The following is a 20335-nucleotide window of genomic DNA, read 5'->3' as shown; positions in this document are numbered from 1 at the left end:
CTGCGTGATCCTGTGATCCCGCACCTACGCTGTGAGGAAGGCGGGCAGGGGTCTCGCCCTCCATTTCACAGGCCAGAAGACTGGTCTTCTCTCCCGGCCCTTTCTGCTTGGGCTGCCTCCTTCTGGAGCTGGGCTGGGCCGGGGCTGGACCCAGGTTGGAGGTGGTGGAGAAATCTTCTTCAGTAACCACCTCCTTAGGACGAGGAGTGTCCTTGCTCTGTGCCCTGCCCCTCGCCCCCCACTCCCATTGAGCGAAGGGTTTCAGCCTCATCCTTGAACGCAGTGCCTACGGTAGGCAAGGCCGCCCACCCAGCGGCCGTCCTCCCTCCATCCAACCACAGGTCCCTCTCGCCCTCTGCTCCAAGACTCACAGGTTCGGGGAATCTGGTTACTGACGCAATGCATGCGATCAAGAAGCTTTTACTGAGCACTCTTTGAAATCGGGTACAAAAGTGAATGTGCTTCAAAGAAGTTCCCAGTCTGGGGAGAGGAGTTGACAGGGAAGAAGGGTAAGCACTTCTCATCAGTGCTCTGAGAAGGGCTCTGGGGGAGGGGGGAGCTTCTAATTCTGCCTGGTCCCGAGCAAGTGCTATTCTGCTCCTTTCTAGGAGTCTGGTCAATCCAGGAGAAAGGAAGAACAAGCGTAAGGGGCTGGAGGGAGGAAAGAACAGTGGTGCATCCTGAGAATAGAAAGAAGTTCCCTGTGATTAGACCAGAACTTGGAGTGAAGAGAGAAGGAAGAGGCACATTGGGAGAAGTGGCTGAAGAGTAGGTGCGGTTCGCGTCTGAAGGGCCTTGTTACTCAGATGAGGAATCTTGACTCTTCAATAGCGTTAATATGTGTGTGTATATATATATATATAATGATATATGGTTATTTACACACACAGACACACATATAGTGGTATCGTGTTTTTAGATGCTGGAGTACTAAGAATAGAAGAGGCGAAAAACGGCATGTTAAAGTAATCCTATTTACCGTCATTTACCTGAGCTGCTTATGTATAATTATAATGTAGCACAAGGACAATTACAGATATTCTATGAGTATTTTTTTCTAATTACACACTGAATTATCTTCCTGAAATTGTCTTTTTTTCTTTTCCTTTCTTTTTCCTGGGTTAATAGTCGCCTGTCCCAAACCTCAAAAAAGTAGAAGGAACTTTGTCCTGAAATGTTTACTTTCACTAAGTCTCAAGAGAGTTCTTGTAAAGGTGCTGACGTAGCATGAAGGACACCAGAGTCAGTGAAATTTTTTTCCCTTACAGTATCTCAACTTCACGCAGCCAGCCCTATGAGCCCCCAAATAGCTCAATTTAGCGACAGCCGCTAAAGTTTTATCTAGAGAAGTTTTCCCTCTGGGTTTCCCCCTTATTGGAGAAAAACAGGGAGACGCAAAGAGTAATTCTCGGACTACACCTCCCAGCGGCCTCCGCTCGGCGCCTAGTCCAACTTCCCTTAACAGGGGTGGTCCCTAGCATCTTGGTCCCGCCCATTCCCGACACCGTATTTAGAACTACAACTCCTAGCTGTCTCCACGCGCCGGGCCCCCGAAACAAGGTTTCCCAGCAGCCTCCAGGGCGAAGAGCCCCGCCCCTCGGGGCTGCTCCCCAGACTTGGCCGGCGCCCTCTACCCGCCCCGCCCCCGGCACGTGACACACCCCCACCAACCGGCGCGTGGAGGAGGGCGGCGGGCGGTGGCCGAGGGCGGGGAGGCCGCAGGGGGCGGGCCCTGGAGGGGGCGGAGCGGGGCCCGGGAGCCGAGCAGCCTGGCAACGGCGGTGGCGCCCGGACCCCGAGGTGGGTGCGCGGTCGCGGCTGGCCTGGCTCCGAGCCGGGCGCTGCGGGGACCTGTGGTGGTGGGGGGGCCGGGAGGAGGAAGTTGGGACTCCCGGGGCCGGCAAGTCCCACGGGGCCTCGCAGCACCCGCGGAGGTGGGCGGGGGGAGGGGGGTTAGCCCGAGTGCCTTCGCTGTCCCGGCCGGCTAGGGCTGAGGCCGGGGAGCAGCAGGCAGGTGCCTCCGGCTTCCCTCGTTCTCCCCGCCCAAGGTCCCGGGCCGGCGGCGGGCGAAGGTAGGGACAGGAATCGGGCCGGGAGGCTGGGGGAGTGGGGGCGTCGCAGCCGCTGCCCGGACTTTCCTTCCCCGTCCCAGGGCGGCGAGCGGGCCGAGCGGCCGCCCTGCCTCCCCGGCGACGCGCCGCGGCTGGTCTTCACCCTGGCCCTCCGGGCGGGGCGGGAGCCTGCCGCATCCCCGTGGGTCCTGCGGAGGGGCCGTAGCCCGGCAGTGTCCGCGAAGACTCGATCGGCGCTCCTGGACAGTGTTTCTGTGCCATGCACGGGAGGTTTGTCTGCTTTTGCAACAGTTGAGGGAAGATCTGAGGAGGGAACGGTTAGTTCCCTGATACGCAGTCGGAAGTATGCACAGGCACGAGCAAGCGCCCGTTGCCGGGTTGCCTCCCTTAACTGTCTTGCTGCGCTCAGGAAGTGAAAACTAATTTTAGTTTTTGCCTAAGCAAATATGAAATCAGTCTGCTGAAAAACCCATATCACGGGCTTTATAGACGCATGCAAAGTGTGAAGCGAAGTGGATTGAGACTGGTTTTTAAACAGACATAGTAGACCTTCACAAGAATGGAATCATGCCGTATTAGAATTGACTGGGACCTTTAAGTTTATATTGTTTCCCCGTTAGGGAAGCTAAGGCCCAGAGAGGTTAACTAATGTGACAACTTAATGGCAACTTAAAGGCAAAGCTAATATCACAAGTCAGGTTTCTGGGGGCATCTCAGCATCTGTGTAGCCTGGGTAGTTTTTATCACAGCTCAGTTTTGTTCCTTGTGAAGTATCCACCGTAGAGTCTAGAGACCGAGCCAGCGATTTTGTTGTAGTCCAAACCATGTTTGAATTACCCTCAAAACCAGTTTACCAGCCAAATAAGACTCTTGGGCTTGTTCATTTATAGACAGCTTTCCCTTTCATCCAACATATATATTGGGCATGATCACTTGTTCACCAGATTTGACTCTGAATGACTTTTGGCTGTTTCACAAAACCCAATATACCCTTGAGAGATTCCACAGCATGCAGTAGGTTCAAACCAGAGGTCCTGCCACTGTGTAGCAGCTTCCCGAGGTACTTGAAAGTGGAGAGCGTCCGTAGGGGCTTTTAGAGTCTAGTATGGTTATTCAACGATTGGTCTCCTTACCTTAAAATTCTAACTTGTATTTATTAAGTTGTCAGTGGTTTCATTCATTAAACGCAGAATGCCCATGCTGTGCCCGCAGTGTCCTGAGTGCCGGGAAGACGGCAGACGGCACCACTGACGAGGTCCCTGCCTTACAGAGCTTCTGTGTGGGGAAGCGGACAATAAAAAAATAAACAATGATAGATTTTCCGGCGGAGATGAGCGCTATGAGGAAGAATAGAGCTCTGAAACTCTGACATGACCATGCAGCAGGCCAGCATGATTGAGCGGGGGTTGGGTATCACTTAGCATCGCTAGTGTTAGATGGCCAGCGGCGGCTCCATTAAAGCAAATCGCCAAATCCAAAAGTAAATCTGTCTGAATCCGGGAGATCCTACGGGGTCATCATTTCTCCAGCCATTGCCTCTTGGATGATAAGTTTGTCACAGCCTCATTTTTACTTGCGTTTTCCCCTCCCATGCAAACAGTAAGTGGTTTCAAACACCCAGGGAGGCGCCCTTCAAATCCCTCGCAGTCTCAGTAGCTGCCTCACTCCAGCTACGGAAGGCCCTGCTGACCGAGGTCAGGGTTAGGTGTTGATCCCATGCCAGTGTCTGCTGGCTGCGAGCTACCTGACACAAGGATTTCTCTTCCCGCACATTGGTTTGTACTGGGAACCTATCATGTGAAGGGATCCTCATTCCTTGTGTTGTGTGCTTTGTAAAGAAACTAGTTCAATTTGAAAGTAGCTCTAGAGTCAAGAGGCGCCCAACTTCCCCAGAAGAGTGCCAATGAAATGGCATTAGTGATAACTTACCATAGAGTTTCATCTGCTTAGTACCTTTTCAGTTCTTTCCTTTTCTGTATGTTCAGTGGCTTCAAAGCAAATGTTTTCATTTTTATAGGTTCTGAAAAATCATTAAAGTTACCCAAAAAATACGCCCATATTCTTTGTTCCAAAATGAAAGGAGGATTAACAGAATGTAGTTACTTTAAAAACCACTGAAAGAACATGGGGTTCTTGCTCTTACTGGGGGCTCCAAAATAAGGAGAAAAGCGGAGCCTCTTCAAGGCTTAGGCGACATTTTGAACTGGTGGCCAAGGATTTCAAAAGGCCAGAGTTTTTCTTATTTCCAAAGTTTTTTCAATTTTATCAGAGAATAAGAGGTTGTTTTCATTACTTGCTAGTAATTTCCCTTCCCTGTTTCTGACCTCTTTGAAGTTCTGCTTTCTTTCTTTTCTAGTTTCTCTGTTCATTATTCCTTTTTGGCAGATGGGGGGACAGGGGCTGTCGTTCACCTTTAAGGTGTTTACTCAGGATTTGAATCCTATCTAACTTTGGGCGAGTTCCATACCTCTGTGCCTCAGCTTCCTTGTCTGTAAAATGAAGATACTAACAACAGTACCTTCCTCCCGGGGCTGTTGGCCTGCCTGCGTGGTAAGGCATGTTAGGTGCTTACAGTAGCATCTTACACACAGTAGGCACTCAAGAAATGTTAACTGTTATTGACTTGAGCTACATGGAACTCCTTTCTTTTAAAGAAAAAAAAAAGATTCTAACCATGTCCCAGTAAACTTTGGGAAATCCAGTAAAGCATGATTTTCTAGACATTTCCCTGCATTTCATTGTTGACCCGAGCTTTGAGTTTCAGGTGACATTGGCAGCAGCTCACACAGTTCCTGCACGGCTAAGTTCTCTAAAGAGAACTTTCTGTTTGGACTCAGAAATTACTCGAGCCCATATTTTGTTTGTTGCTACAGACAGGAATAGAGCAAGAGAGGCTTTCTTCCAGTTCCTCTCCCTCGAGAGCCAGAGAGGACCAGGAGACCCAGTTGGGGTTAGTCGAGTGAGATCCAGTTGCCATCCTGTAGTCAGAGGATGGTTTCTCATGGTAAATGTTTACAACGGATTTATCCACATGACCACCAGGAGAGTTGCATCCTTTTCTTTTTAAGAATGTAGCAGGCATCTCTTTAGAAAATCGGCATCGTGCACTAGTGCTTTCTATTTCTACCTGGAGGAACAAAGAGTGGTAAAGGAGCCTTGTGTCTGTGGGAGGTGGTAGGAAGCCCCTTCTTAACTCCATGACACTGGACAAGTCATTTCGCCTCGCTGCTGGTGCTTCCTCCATTTGTAAGATAGAGCTAAGACAGCCTGCACCACCAAGCTCCCAGAACTCTTCAGAGAATCCAGTGTGCACCAACGTCCTTTGCAGACTGTACGGCGTTATTATTATTGCATCTGTGGGCGTTATTATTATTGCATCCGTGCGTTATATAAGCCGTCGCTATTTGGAGAACTGGTGTGAGAGGGCAGCATCCTTCCTGTTCTTGGCCCATCTGCCCCCGAGCTGTAGGTGTGGCCTCTCTGACCCCCACCCCCAGCTTCTGTCAGCACTGAAATATGCAAGTGTTTTGTTACCTCTCTCAGACCTGAAGCCATTGGTACACTTTGTGAGCTTCCATTTTGTTTATTCCTAAAATGATAGTACTGTGTAGCCAACGATCCCAGGGCGACACCGAGGCGACCTCTGCACCAGGGAATATTGCCTGCCTTTCCTGTCTCAGAATGGAAGCCTTTCCTTTTTTAAATCAACACTTTACCTTAGCTCCACAATGCAGCTTGAGGCCCTGCCGAGTTCCTCCACTCCTGGGGACGGGATGGGAAGAAATCCAGGGACTTGATTGCTCTCCGGGTCCACAGCACCTTCCCTGTTCGAACAGGATGGGTGCCGAGTGCTCCTTTCTTGTTACTTGAATTTGTTCCTCGGTATCTTGAAATGACTCCATAAGTAGCTTTGAAATTTCATGTATGTTTAGTATTGCTCTTCCTTGACTCTCTTGTGATATGTAACACCTGTGTATTTCAGCAGTAATTTTTTTCATCTTCCAAGCTTGTAATAAAGAGGGCTGAGGTTGAAGACGTTTTTCCTGGGCAGGTGAAACCTAACATGGCCCTGTACACGCAGCGGACATTTAGTGAATGTTCTTTGACTTGAACTGGACAAGGGGGCATAGCTTAGAATTGTTGGGATGTGTTCATTTCAACAAGTTCTGTTATCTTTCTGGAGATCAGAGTATGGGATGAGTGTACAAGATGAAAGGGAGCTCATGCTTAGTCTTTCTTTCCATGGTCAGTTAGCCAATGAATAAGAAAGCACTGAGTCCAGTGGGGCGAGAGGTCCCACACGTTGCTTTCCTACCTTTTTCTTCCCAGCTTCTGGACTTTCAGACTATTGTCACCAGTAGTTTGAGTTTAGGTTTGTTTTTTGCTTTGCTTGTTGGTACGTTTGGGGGTGGGAAGGGGTAAGGGAAGTTGAAGGTAATAATTGAAAGTAAAAGTAGAAGTAACTTGTTTGTAACTCATCCAGCTCGTATTCCCTTGCCTACAGACCTCGGGGACACGGTGTTGCCCTTTCCTTACCTTGTGATAATTGTCATATATTGCTGTCTTGTCCTTGGGCATTTTGCGAGGAGCCTCTTCCAACAGAAGGGGCTGCTCCGCCAGGGGGTCCTACTTTCACCTTCACAGGAGCTCTTGAGGTGGAGGTGGGTCATACAGGGGATTCTTAGCGTCAGGTGGTGTGGCTTGAAATGCCCTTGTATGACCCTCAAGTTCCTTTATGGCCCTGGGACGACTTAGGCGGGGACTGAGCTGTCAGGGTTCATTCCAGCAGGCCAGGAATCCGCCCGAACAGTTTTACTGGAAGAGGAAATGTACCTGCGCAGCAGTGAGCAGCTGCGACCTGTCAGTACTAACCGTGCGTCACAGTGAGAAGGAAGATTGCACTCGGTTTCAGTGAGACCCCAGGAGGGTGCTGCCGTTGACACTGGTTGTGTGGCAGGCAGGACAGAAGAACCCCCAATCCAGATTCCATTTTGAGCTTCCTGGTCCTGAGATGTTCTTGCACATGTCGGTGCTCCTGGATCTGTCAGAGACGGTGGGAGTCGCTGCCACCCTCCCAGGTGGAGGACAGTCGGAGCTGGCCCTCACCTCTCTGTAGCCCTTGCTGCGAGACATAATAACTGATTTTTTAAAGTTGAGGCTGAATGTAACCCTGCCACCATTTCCTTTCCTCACTATTATCAACTCTGAAATGATATGATCCTTTCTCCAGAGCTTCCCATCATGTCTGTGCCACAAAACAGTTTTTCCTTGTTGATAAAATTGTTCTGATGCCTCTGCTCCTGGGAGCTTAGGAGAAATGCAGAATCTTAGGCCCCTGTAGACCTACACAACCAGAATCTGCAGGCTAACAAGACCCCCAGGTGATCTGTATGTAAATTAAAGTTTGAGAAAGTTGGTCTAAGTAGCAGTTCGCATCCCGGCTTCCGGATCCTTTGGGACCAGGCTGTTCATTAGAAAAATAATTCAAGCCACATGTGTAATCCCGTTTTCCTAGTAGCCGCATTAAAAAAGACAGATGAAATCAATTTTTATAATATATATTATTCAACCCAGTATGTCCAAAATATTATCATTTCAACATGCAATCAGTATGATAATTAGTGAGACGTTCCCCTCCCCTTATTTGCACTAAGTTGTGGAAATCCAGCAGGTGTTTTACACCTACAGCACGCCTGTTGGGACTAGCCATATTTCAGGCTCCACATACTAGTAGCTCCAAGTGTTGGACAGAATAGCTTTGAGAGATACAGTTTGGCCTTGATTTGTTGATGATGTCATCAGATTTGCTGTCCATGCTCAAAGAGCAGTTAGAGCTTCTGCTGCCTGGGTAGTAACTTGCATTAACGTTCGGTGTAATCGGTGCAGAGCCCTTTGCCCGGTGCTACCGCGTACATCTCATCTGAATCCTCACAACTTTGTTTCAGGGAGTTCTTCTCAGGGTTTCAGCTTGGTAACCTGTAGTGAAAAATCGCCATCGGTAGACGTGTGGAATGCAAGCTTCTTTCTCGGGGGCATCTTCAAAGGACTCAAGGGACGCCTCTCCTCTGGCTCAGGGCGGAAATGGAAGCTTCTTTGCGCGCTGCGGACCTGCAGACCCGTGGTTGGCCACGCTGGCTGCTCATTAGAATCACCTGGGGAGCCTTAACGACCTGCTGCCCCAGCCCCACCCAGACATTCAGATTTATTTGATGGGATGGGAGGGAAGAGATCAGACATCTGCATTTTAAAGAAGTGCTCTGGGTGATTCTGGCGTGCCGCCCAGCTCGAGAGCAGCTGTCCGCAGCTTTGCTGCGCCGATAACCACCCGGACTTGGGGTTGAAGTGCAGATCCTGACTCAGGGGGACGGGGACGGGCGGAGAGCCCTCCTCCCGCAGGGGACGCGGATGCTGGAGCCGCGGCCCGAGCTCTGACTCCGAGGAACCTGCGCTCCAGAATCACCTGAGGGCGGTTCCCAAGCTCCAAGTTCCCTGGCAGCTAGCCTGGAGTTTCTGATTCAGGAGGTTTGGGGTGGGGCCCGGGATCTGTACTGAAGAAGGCGCGATGTTTTCCATATTTCACCACAAAGTATTATGTTGACTTTAGGGTTTGCGTAGGCGCATTTCTAGTGCACTTTTTTGGGGGCGGGGTGGTGCAAATGGATGTTGAGTTTTATCAACCCCCGTTTCTGCCTTTATGGAGATTTGTCCCTCACCCTTTAAACCTGTTAATGCGATGGGCTATTTTAAGGGATTTTCTAATATAACTTGGTAGCGTTAACCAGGTTTGCATTGCTGGCATGGACGCGTTTCTTACTGCTGGGTTTGTTTGGTAATATTTTCTCCAGGATCTTTACATCTGTATTTGTGAGTGAGATTGGGCTTTAATTTTACTTTCCTCTACTGTCTTTGTCTAGCTTAGTATCGTTTTGCTAGCCTTATACAGTGAGTGAGAGCATTCCCTTTTTCTGGTCTCTGGAAGATTGTATAAAACTGGAGTTATTCGTTCCTTGAATATTTAGTAGAACTTGCCCCAGAGCCAGCTGTGCCTGGTGCTTTTGGTGTGGGAAGGTTTAAACTACCAGTTAATATCTGCCGGATCTGTACTTACGTCCGTCCGTCTTTTCATTCTTAAATCTTCATATTGTTTGTGCCTTCTCTCTTTCTTCTTGATGAGCCTTACCAAAGGTTTGTCTAGTTGTGGTTATGCACTGTGAGGTTTGTCACTATGTAGAAAGGAATGAGCAGAATTATATTCTCCAGCGTCTTTTTGATTAACTTTAATGAAATGATATGATTTGAAAGTCAGATTTTTATCAAGGTGTATTCTGAAAAGCTTTACTTTCACTCCTGTCTCCTGCCAGCCATGCTGTTTCTTCCAGCCACTCCAATCAATATTATTAGTTTTTAGTTCATTCTTCTGTGTTTCTTCTTTTGCACATTTGAGCTAGTGCGCACGTGCGTGCGCCCCCCCACACTTTCACACTTACTGCATTTCCTTCCTTTTCTTACACAAAAAAAGCATACTACATACACTATTCAGCCTCTTGCTTTCTTTTTTTTTAAATAAATTTATTTATTTTTGGCTGCATTGGGTGTTCGTTGCTGTGCACGGGCTTTCTCAAGTTGCAGGGAGCGGGGGGCCCCTCTTCGTTGCGTTGCGCAGGCTTCTCATTGCGGTGGCTTCTCTTGTGGAGCACGGGCTCTAGGTGCACGGACTTCAGTAGCTGTGGCCCGCGGGCTCAGTAGTTGTGGCCCGCAGGCTCTAGGGCGCAGGCTTAGTAGTTACGGCGCATGGGCTTAGTTGCTCCGCGGCACGTGGGATCTTCCCGGACCAGGGCTCGAACCTATGTCTCCTGCATTGGCAGGTGGATTCTTAACCACTGTACCGCTAGGGAAGTCCCAGCCTCTTGCTGTCTTCACTTAAAATATACCCTTGAAATCTTTTTTTTTTTTTTTTTTTTTTGCGGTACGCGGGCCTCTCACTGCTGTGGCCTCTCCCGTTGCGGAGCACAGGCTCCGGACGCTCAGGCTCAACAGCCATGGCTCACGGGCCCAGCTGCTCCGCGGCATGTGGGATCCTCCCGGACCGGGGCACGAACCCGTGTCCCCTGCATTGGCAGGCGGACTCTCAACCACTGCGCCACCAGGGAAGCCCCCTTGAAATCTTTTTGTCTTCATTTTCTCTTCTTTCTTTGGATTTATTCTGCTGCTTGGATGTTTCAAAACACAGTATTTTTATTATTATTTAGTTCTAATATATTCTGATTTCTATTGTGATTATTTCATTCACAATGGAGTTGTTTAGAAGTTTATTTTTAAATTTACAAAAGTTTTCTAGGTATTTTAAAAACCGATTTCTAAGTTAACTGCATGATGGTCAGAGAATGTGGTCTGAATACTAGTAGTTCTTTGAAGTGATTTGATGGTAGGTTTATATAGATAGTATTTTGTGGTTGGCTTCTTTCATTTAGTGTAAAGCTTTTTATATTCATCCATGTTTTGTCATTCATCATGTATCAGCAGTTGGTGACTTTCTTTTGCTAAGTACTATTCCATAGTTTGGCTGTAACAGTATGTCCATGCACTAGTTGAGGAACATTTGAGTTAATTCCGTTTTTTGGCCATTATGAATAAAGCTGCTATGAACATTTGCTTACAAGTCCTTGTGTGGACTCATATTTTAATTTGTCTTGTGTAAATACTTAGGTGTGGCATTGCCAGGCCATATGCTTTGTGTATGTTTAACTTTACAAGAAACTGTCACGCTATTCTCCAGTGTCTGTGCAGTTTTGCGTTCCCATCCCACTGGCAAAGTGAAGTATGAGAGTTCTGCTTGGGCCACGTTCTCACTAACATTTGTTACTGTCTGTCCCGTTAAATTGTAGCCATTGCAGTGGGTGTGTCATAGTAGTTCATTGTGCGTGTTCCTAATGACTAATGATGGTGAGTATGTCTTGTGCTTGTTGAGCATTTGTATATCTCCTTTGATGAAGTGTCCGCTCAGATCTTTTGCCTGTTTCTTACTGGATTGTCTGTCAGTTCTTTATATATTGATATTTTGGATACAGGCCTTTATTAGATAGGTCATTTGCAAGTACTTTCTCCTGAACTGTGATTTACAGTTTCATTTTCTAAACTGTGCCTTTGAAAGAGCAAAGGTTTTTAATTTTGATGAAGTCCAGTTTATTGGGTTTTTTTTCTCTTATGGTTTATGCTTTTTGTGCTCTAAAAAAACTTTGCCTAAGTTCACAAAGATTCCCCCTGTGTCTCCCTCTAGACTTTTGCAGTTTTAGCTCTTTGTTTAGACCTATTTGGGCAGATAGACCCTAGGGTGGCACCCCTGATTTCTGCCCTCCACCCCCATGTTCATACCCTGTGTAATCCCTTCCCTTGAGTATACAGCTTTCTGAGACCTTGAGCAGAGGATCCCGGTAAGGCATGCCCAGACTCCTGACCCATGACCCACACAAACTGTGAGATAATTAACCTGTGTTGTTTACAGCTATTAAGTTTGTAATACAACAGTATAAAACTAATACTTATGTGCTTCACTTCAAGTTAATTTTGCATATTGTGTGAAGTAAGGGTCAAGATTCACTTATTTCCATATGGACATCAAATTGTTCCAGCATCATTTGTGGAAAAGACTGTCCTTTTCCCATTGAATAACCTTGTTACCTTTGTTGGAAGTCAATTAACCATTGCTAGGACCTCCAAAAGGTGGGCCTAATTCTGCAGTCTGTTCTGTTCCATTGATCTATATGTCTAATCTTATGATGCCAGAACCACACAGTCTTGATTACTGAGGCATTATAGTAAGTTTGGAAATCGGGTAGTGGAAGTACTCCAACTTTGTTCTTTTTTATTCCCCCTCCCCCCCCGCAAGACTATTTTGGCTATTCTTGGTTCCATATAAATTTCAGAATCATCTTGTCAATTTCTATGACAAAGCCTACTGGGATTTGGTAGAGATTGCATTGAATCTGTGGATCAATATTGACATCATAACAATGTTGAGTGTTCTGATCCTTGAGCATGATATGTTTCTCCATGTATTTAGGTTGTCTTTACTTTTTCTCAGCAGTGTTTTACAGTTTTCAGTGTATGGATCTTGTACACATTTTTGTTAAATGCATCCCTAAATATTTCATTTTTTAAATTATGCAGATGATACTTTTATACTTCAGTGTTCATTTGTCCATTGCTAATGATACAAATACATTTTTTATGTTGATATTGTATATCATGCTGACTTACTAAATTTATTTACTAGTTCTACTAGTTTTTCTCTAGTATTCTTAGGATTTTTTACACAAGTGACCATGTCTGCAAATACAATTTTAAGTCTTCCTTTCAATATGTTATGTCCTTTATTTCTTTTTCTTGTCTTATTAAAGTTGCTAGGATCTCTAAAATATATCAAATGCAAGCCATAAGACCAACCATCCTTGCCTTATTCCCACACTTGGTGGGAAAGCATTGCATCTTTCACCATTAAGTAGATGTTAGTTATAGGTTTTCCATCGGTTACTTTATCTATTCCTAGTTTGCTGAGATTTTTTTTAAAGAATCAGTATTAGATGTTGAATTATGTTTGTAGAAGCTATGTCTCAGATATAATCTTCAGGAAGATAGTACACCTCATGAATAGCCCTGTTGACTCTACATATCACCACATTCACACTATTATCAACCACCACTACCCAGCTTTTCCTCCATCTGGAGCTTGGGGATTCTTTTATTTTTCTGTGGATCAGCGCATACAGTCATCCCTCAGTATCCATGAGGGATTGGTTCCAGGACCCGCTGTGGATGCCAGAACCCATGGATGCTCAAGTGCCATCGTCAGCCCTCTGGATCTCTGGGTTCTGCATCCGTAGATATGGAGGGCCGACTGTATTGCTCCTTCAAAAGCCATGGCAATTCTGTGTCGGAGTCATGTGTCATTGTTATGGTACTGGAATTTCTTCATCTTCTTTCTTTGCCATTCTTTTGACACGGTTTTGGTTCCTCTTCATCTCCTTGCCTTTTTTATTTCTGCCTTTTTTTCTTTGATTATTTCTTCCACATCTATGAAAACTTCCTCCATGCTAATAGTGCCAAGTTCTTGGAGTGTGTGCATGTGTGTGTGTGTCTGTAGCAGGGATGGGTAGCCACTTGTATTTGTGGCTGGAATGATAGGTAACTGCCCCAAGTAGGAAGATAACCGTTGTCCATACTGTGGGTCACTGCAAGTCTCTTTCTGAAACTACAAGGCTTCTAGCGAAGCCAGTCTTTGGAGATTCCCTTTAGACACTCCTTTAACTACTATGGCAAAGTGCCTATTGCCCAGGCTACGAGTCCTGCTGCTGATCTTTGTTAACCCTCAAGGCCAACCTGCTCTTGTAAATTAGGACTAATTAAGAAGTATCAAGCCCAGCATTTTTAACAATTGGGAGATCCTAGGCAACATTCAGAAACCTCACCTGCTCCTTTTTCTTCTAGCCCATGTAGAGAAGGGACAGGTAGCTCCAAATCAAAATTTTCCAGCCCAGTTTTTGGAACTCTTCTTTGGAATTGCCTTCGGAGACCATGACCATGACAACTTTTACAAAATATCCTCAATGGAGTCAAATCTCTGAGTAAAGACTTGGCATTTGCCTTCAGTCCCAAATCATTTTGAGGCCCATCTATTAAATAAAGAGAGTGGGCACTCATGGGAAGCATTGTTTTTTGTTTAAAAATTGAGATATGCATCGCTTCTCGGCCTTTGAGCTAAGATCAAGTGTAAAAATTGAGATATGGTAAAAGTCATGAGATGGTGTCTTATCTAGCTTTAAGCTCTAAAAGCATTTTCAAAAGAATTGGAAGAATACTTTGCATAGTGACAGTGTCCCCGGAATAAGTACACACCATCAAAAGGGACGACTTTGTAGAATAACTCAACTAGCTACATGTGCTCTGATAGACATTTTTAACCCTTATTAAATTTTGTCCTTTTTAATATAATTTGAAAAGACTCTTCCACAATACAAAGTACTACTGCAGTCAAACAAGAAGGAATATACTGGCTCAGGGCCTCACAGACATGGATTTGGAGGGGAAAGTCACTATTTGGTTAATCATATTTAAAATGAAGTCTAGTGTTCTTATTTGTGACCAGATTTTATTACAGAGATGGAATTCCAAAAAAAAATTTTTTTATTCAGCTGTATAAGCAGGAGGCATAACGTTTTCATTTTTTAATTTGATCATCAATTAGAGAATTTAGAGCAACAGACATCTGTTAGTGGGTATAGTGGGTAAGAGAACCAGACTGCCTGGGTTTGAATTCCAGTTTCGAAAGTTCTTGGTGGACATGTTTAACCTTCCTGTTCTCAGGGTTGTGTGTTTTCATATGAAGGAGTATTAGTAGTTGCCTTATGAGGTTGTTGGCAGTATTGAAGTAGTTCATCTGTGCTTAGAACAATGCCTAGCATGTAGCAGAAAATCAGTAAATGGAAGCCAATTTGCTTTAATTGTCTATTTAACTTACACCTGTTCGTTGTCTTTATTGCTGTTTAACTTGTCTTATATTTATTCAGCTCCCCAACTCCGTTGCTAGCTCCTTGAAGACCTATCTGTTTTTTTTTTAGAATTTCTCACCATGCTCCAGAGTAGTTGCCTAGTACGCATTTGTTGACTGATATTTGACCTCTTTGGAAACAGGATTAAATAATTGTATATGTCGAGTAAGGAGTATCTCAGAAATGATTAGCCTGGTGTCATTTCATTATTTCTTCTAAGAAGCTATATTAATATTTCCGTGCTGGTTAACTTAATAGGTGTTCAGTGAATGTTTATATATGGATTGACAAGCTAAATTGTTCTGGTAACCGTATGTCGACCTTTTTGTAGATTGTTAATTTCTGAAGCTAACCTCTTGCTTGCTCTACTTTGGATTGTGTCCTCATAGAAGATATGTTGGTAGGCTTAGCCCCCTGTAACTCAGAATGTCATCTTATTTGGAAATGGGGTCACTGCAGATATAACTAGTTGAGGTCATACTGGAGTAGGGTGGATCCTTAATCCAGTATGGCTGGTGTCCTTATAAGAAAGGAGAACACCATGTGAAGAGACAGAGACACACAGGGACAGCACCATGTGACCACAGAGGCAGAGATTTGGAGTGATGCAGCTGCAAGCCGAGGAATGCCAGCAACCAGCAGAAGCTAGGGGGAGGCAAGGAAGGCTCCTACCCGGGAGCCTTCACAGGAGCATGGCCCTGCCAATGTCCTGATTGCAAACTTGTAGCCTCCAGAACTGTGAGGGAAGAAATTTCTGTTGTAAGCCATCCAGTGTGTGGTACTTTGTTTCAGCAGCCCCAAGAAACTCAGACTCCCATCCATTATCTTGCCCTTTTCCCCTTTGCTGCTTGAATTAGAGTGTTGACAACCCTGCAATTTCATTTCCTCTCAAATGGTTGATTTGCCTCCATTTTCTCCCATTATCCATCTTTCCCATATATTTTGAAATTAAAAAAAAAGTTTCCTGCAAGGTCAGACAAAGGTGTTGGAAAACCTGGCACACAAATGCCGTCGCAGTTCTGACACGTGTGCCAGAAGCTGTTCGGAACGTAATAGCGGTGTCTGCAGCCAGTTCACGTGGCTGCTGAGGAGAGCATGGCAAGCAGCGTGTGGAACGGTGGACCGCTCTGCAGCAGGGAAGAGGAGCAGGGCCCGGCGCCCCACGTCCACATCCGTGGCTCTTACAGCAGTGCCGTGTGAGAAGAGCAAGGGCCCGCAGAATGTGTAACCATTCCTCCTACGTATAAAAGTTCAAAACCACGCACACTCAACGTATTATTTGGGGATATATCCATATGTAGAAAATGATACAGGTATGCGAGGGAGTCATCAACACAAAGATCAGCCCTAGAGAGGGAGCTTGGAGCACCTTTAGTGCCCAGAGGCTGTCTCCAAGATCACGCAGTTTTCTGAGGGTGGAAGTGTATTCACTGCCTCATCAGCTGAGGGCCCAGGCTGCTCCGCACGGCATCGCAGTGGGAACCAGCCCCTGGCCTTAGGAAGCTCTGATCTAACAGAGAGACATAAAATGTCAATGGATAGGTAAGTGCAGTACAGCATGAGAAGTGAAATGTTAGAAATTTCTACAACATACAGAGAAATGAAGCATGTGCGTTGTATGTGCGCGTGTGTACACGGGCAGAAGCCTCCTCTGTCTTGAAGCTCCTGCTTCTCCTCCCAGTGAACGTGCCTGGAGGAATTGGGCTGAATGGCAGGTGCTCATCTCCAACCTTCTCTCCTCTCTTTGTTTTTCTAGAAACTGCGCATCTGCTCTTCAGTTTCTTTCCAATCCTCCCCCCCGCAGTGCTAATTCCAGTTGGAGGTTTCAGCGTTAGTAATGCCCAGTCTGGGAAGGTCTGTGGGAAGTTCGATGTTCTGAACCAGCGCCTTCCTCACTATTATAGCTGTGGCTCTTAGGTGTTTACTCTTACCTTCAACAATTACCTTTTTTTTTTTTTTTTTTTTTTTTTTGCGGTACGCGGGCCTCTCACTGTTGTGGCCTCTCCCGTTGCGGAGCACAGGCTCCGGACGCGCAGGCTCAGCGGCCATGGCTCACGGGCCCAGCCGCTCCGCGGCATGTGGGATCTTCCCGGACCGGGGCACGAACTCATGTCCCCTGCATCGGCAGGCGGACTCCCAACCACTGCGCCACCAGGGAAGCCCAACAATTACCATTTTAACTTCTGTGTAAGAAGGTACTTTTCACTTATAAATTGAAAATACGCTTTTGGGGAATAGTTTCTGCCCGGGGAAAATAGTTCTGTCATGGAGCAGATCAGCTGGGCTCATGAGTTTGGGAATTGGCAGGTGGATGGGGAACTTGATCTTGTTCCTATTTTAAAACTTTGTTTACTGGCAGGTATTTGGTGGTTACAAAATCCATTGGTGAATTTAATGATCTAAGTGTATATAAAATTGCTAGGTAGCCTTTTTACATTAAAAAAAGTTAACCTGCTGGTAGGTGGCTTTTCTAATAGTTGCTTTAGCATACCAATTTTAAGTTACGAAGCATTTCTAAAGTTACCCTGTTCCATGGCCACAGCACATGCCGCTGGAGCCAATCAGCTGTCTTGAAGATGTGCCATTTGTCATGAGGGGACCAAGGACTAGGCTGAGTGGATCAGCTCAAATCCATCACTAACCACTGGAAAAAATGATTCAAAATGCATTCTTCACTGAATCTGAATTATAGTGTTTTTAGCCAAAAGGTCTTGGCAACATTTAAAGAAGTGGAAGTAAGTGTATTGTGATCTTTAAAGTGAATAGTAAATATCAAAATGATACAAAGAGTGAGTTTCTAAATGGAATACTGTTTAAGATTTTATAATTTCCAAAGAAGAGTCATCAAAACAATGTCCCTTGAGCCCTGAGATTTGATTTGGCTGAGTTAAATCAAGAGGCTCTAACAGGGCTTCCCTGGTGGCGCAGTGGTTGAGAGTCCGCCTGCCGATGCAGGGGACACGAGTTCGTGCCCCGGTCCGGGAAGATCCCACATGCCACGGAGCGGCTGGGCCCGTGAGCCATGGCCGCTGAGCCTGCGCGTCCGGAGTCTGTGCTCTGCAACGGGAGAGGCCACAACAGTGAGAGGCCCGCATACCGCCAAAAAAAAAAAAGGGGGGGGGCTCTAACACATGTGTTGGAGGTATCTTTTTGGACAATAAGCCGCTTACGTTGACAGGGGGTACTCTTTTGGAATAACTACAGTTAGATCTACTCTGAGACCTCTAGTGTATTTCGATATCCTTGAGTCACAATAGAAGGCAAAGAGGCAAGATCTCCGTGTTAGGGATCCCATGGAAAGTTTCCCTGGGCTAGGAGTCGAGTGTTGTCTTTTTTTTTTTTTTTTTTTTTTTTTTTAATGGAAGTAGGCATGCTTTGAGAATAACCTGCTTTAAGGCTGTCTAGAGCTTTGCCAAGATTAGGTGGATTATCTCAGAAAATGTGTGCAGAGTGGTTAGGCAGTGTTAGATATTGTATATTTTATGGAAAATCCGGCCTAGTGTGTCAGCGCCACTTTGAGGAATGACTTCAAAGCATCTCTTGTAAGAGGAAGGGACCTGGTATTTGAGTGCCTCTGTTTTACCCTCTGCCATGCCAGCATTTTACACGTTACTTATCACCGCCCCATGAAGTAGGTAGTATCATGCCCACTTCACAGACAGAGAACTGCAGTCTGTCCAAGGTCGAATGACTATTATTAACCAAGTGACAAAATTGGGATTTGAAAGCCAAACTGGTCCGAATACAGATTCCCTTCCTCTTTTCAACTGTGTCACACGATTTTGCAGCTGGTCATAGTGCGATTTTACAAGGTATAAGCTACGAATGGTGGGGTTAATGGCTTATATATTAGTTTAAAAGTCTGTCATACAGAGTGAAGTAAGTCAGAAAGAGAAAAACAAATACCATAAGCTAACACATATATGTGGAATCTAAAAAAAAAGGTTCTGAAGAATCTAGGGGCAGGAAAGGAATAAAGATGCAGATGTAGAGAATGGACTTGAGGAGACGGGGAGGGGGAAGGGTCAGCTGGGACGAAGTGAGAGTGGCATGGACTTATATATACTACCAAACGTAAAATAGATAGCTAGTGGGAAGCAGCCGCATAGCACAGGGAGATCAGCTCGGTGCTTTGTGACCACCTAGAGGGGTGGGAGGGAGACGCAAGAGGGAGGGGTTATAGGGATATATGTATACATATAGCTGATTCACTTTGTTATACAGCAGAAACTAACACAACAATGTAAAGCAATTATACTCCAATAAAGATGTTAAAAAAAGTGCACATAGACTGCTGGTAGAAGTATTAATAAAACAATATAAAAGATTTTAAAATAGGACATGACTATTATTTACTTTGGCTGAAGAAATTTCACTTGGAAATAACTTTATTTTGATAGTTTAAGGCAGAGGGTGGCAGCCCGTTTTTGTAAATAAAATCGTTCTGGAATACAGCCACACCCCTGTATTTCCCTATTGCCTGTAGCTGTCACAAAGCCTAAAATAGTTACTCTCTGGCCCTTCACAGAAAAAGTTTGCAACCCTTGTTCAAAGAAAAATGTATGAAGATGAAATAAACTCCTACTTTTGCAGTTCATTGTTTGTCTTCATGTGGGATGAGCAAGTATAGAGGTTGAATTGATCGTTCCTGGTCTCTGAATGGCTGGGGCATGAACATCTCTCTTTGGTGCAGGGTGGTTTGGTTGAGCGCATCTTAACACATCTTTTTCATTTCTTGCCTCCGAGGTGGCCTACAGTCAGAGCAACTTTTTTTTTTTAACATCTTTATTGGAGTATAATTGCTTTGCAATGGTGTGTTAGTTTCTGCTTTATAGCAAAGTGAATCTGTTATACATATACATATGTTCCCATATCTCTTCCCTCTTCAATCTCCCTGCCTCCCACCCTCCCTATCCCACCCCTCCAGGCAGTCACAAAGCACCGAGCTGATCTCCCTGTGCTATGCGGCTGCTTCCCACTAGCTATCTATTTTACGTTTGGTAGTGTATATATGTCCATGCCACTCTCTCACTTTGTCACAGCTTACCCTTCCACCTCCCCGTGTCCTCAAGTCCATTCTCTAGTAGGTCTGTGTCTTTATTCCCATCTTACCCCTAGGTTCTTCATGACCTTTTTTTTTTTCCCTTAGATTCCATATATATGTGCTAGCATATGGTATTTGTTTTTCTCTTTCTGACTTACTTCACTCTGTATGACAGACTCTAGGTCCACCCACCTCACTACAAATAACTCAATTTCGTTTCTTTTTATGGCTCAGTAATATTCCATTGTATATATGTGCAACATCTTCTTTATCCATTCATCCAATGATGGACACTTAGGTTGCTTCCATCTCCATGCTATTGTAAATAGAGCTGCAATGAACATTTTGGTACATGACTCTTTTTGAATTATGGTTTTCTCGGAGTATATGCCCAGTAGTGGGATTGCTGGGTCGTATGGTAGTTCTATTTGTAGTTTTTTAAGGAACCTCCATACTGTTTTCCATAGGTGCTGTATCAATTTACATTCCCACCAGCAGTGCAAGAGTGTTCCCTTTTCTCCACACCCTCTCCAGCATTTATTGTTTCTAGATTTTTTTGATGATGGCCATTCTGACCGGTGTGAGGTGATACCTCATTGTACTTTTGATTTGCATTTCTCTAATGATTAATGATGTTGAGCATCCTTTCATGTGTTTGTTGGCAATCTGTATAT

The 20335-nt window shown here is 45.4% G+C and overlaps 1 protein-coding gene across 6 annotated transcripts in view; it reads left to right on the top strand.

Moving 5' to 3' along the window:
• The window catches only part of MTM1 (myotubularin 1), a 113490-nt gene that overhangs the window by 13393 nt on the left and 79762 nt on the right, over positions 1–20335 (top strand). For 2 of the 6 annotated variants that reach the window (XM_060292431.2, XM_030846946.3), the window contains exon 1: positions 1728–1800. The exons of 1 other annotated variant lie outside the window; for it this stretch is intronic. The gene's annotated coding sequence lies outside the window, so the exon portion shown is untranslated. Of the gene's footprint in view, positions 1–1727; positions 1801–1982; positions 2073–20335 lie in introns of those variants that run through there. 3 more of the 6 variants (XM_060292433.2, XM_030846950.3, XM_060292430.2) reach the window with 3 other exon arrangements.

Source organism: Globicephala melas, chromosome X (assembly GCF_963455315.2).
Source record: "Globicephala melas chromosome X, mGloMel1.2, whole genome shotgun sequence".
Classification (NCBI taxonomy): Eukaryota; Metazoa; Chordata; class Mammalia; order Artiodactyla; family Delphinidae; genus Globicephala; species Globicephala melas.
The sequence above is the reverse complement of the archived record's forward strand: the minus strand, read 5'-3'. Positions and strand labels throughout refer to the sequence as shown.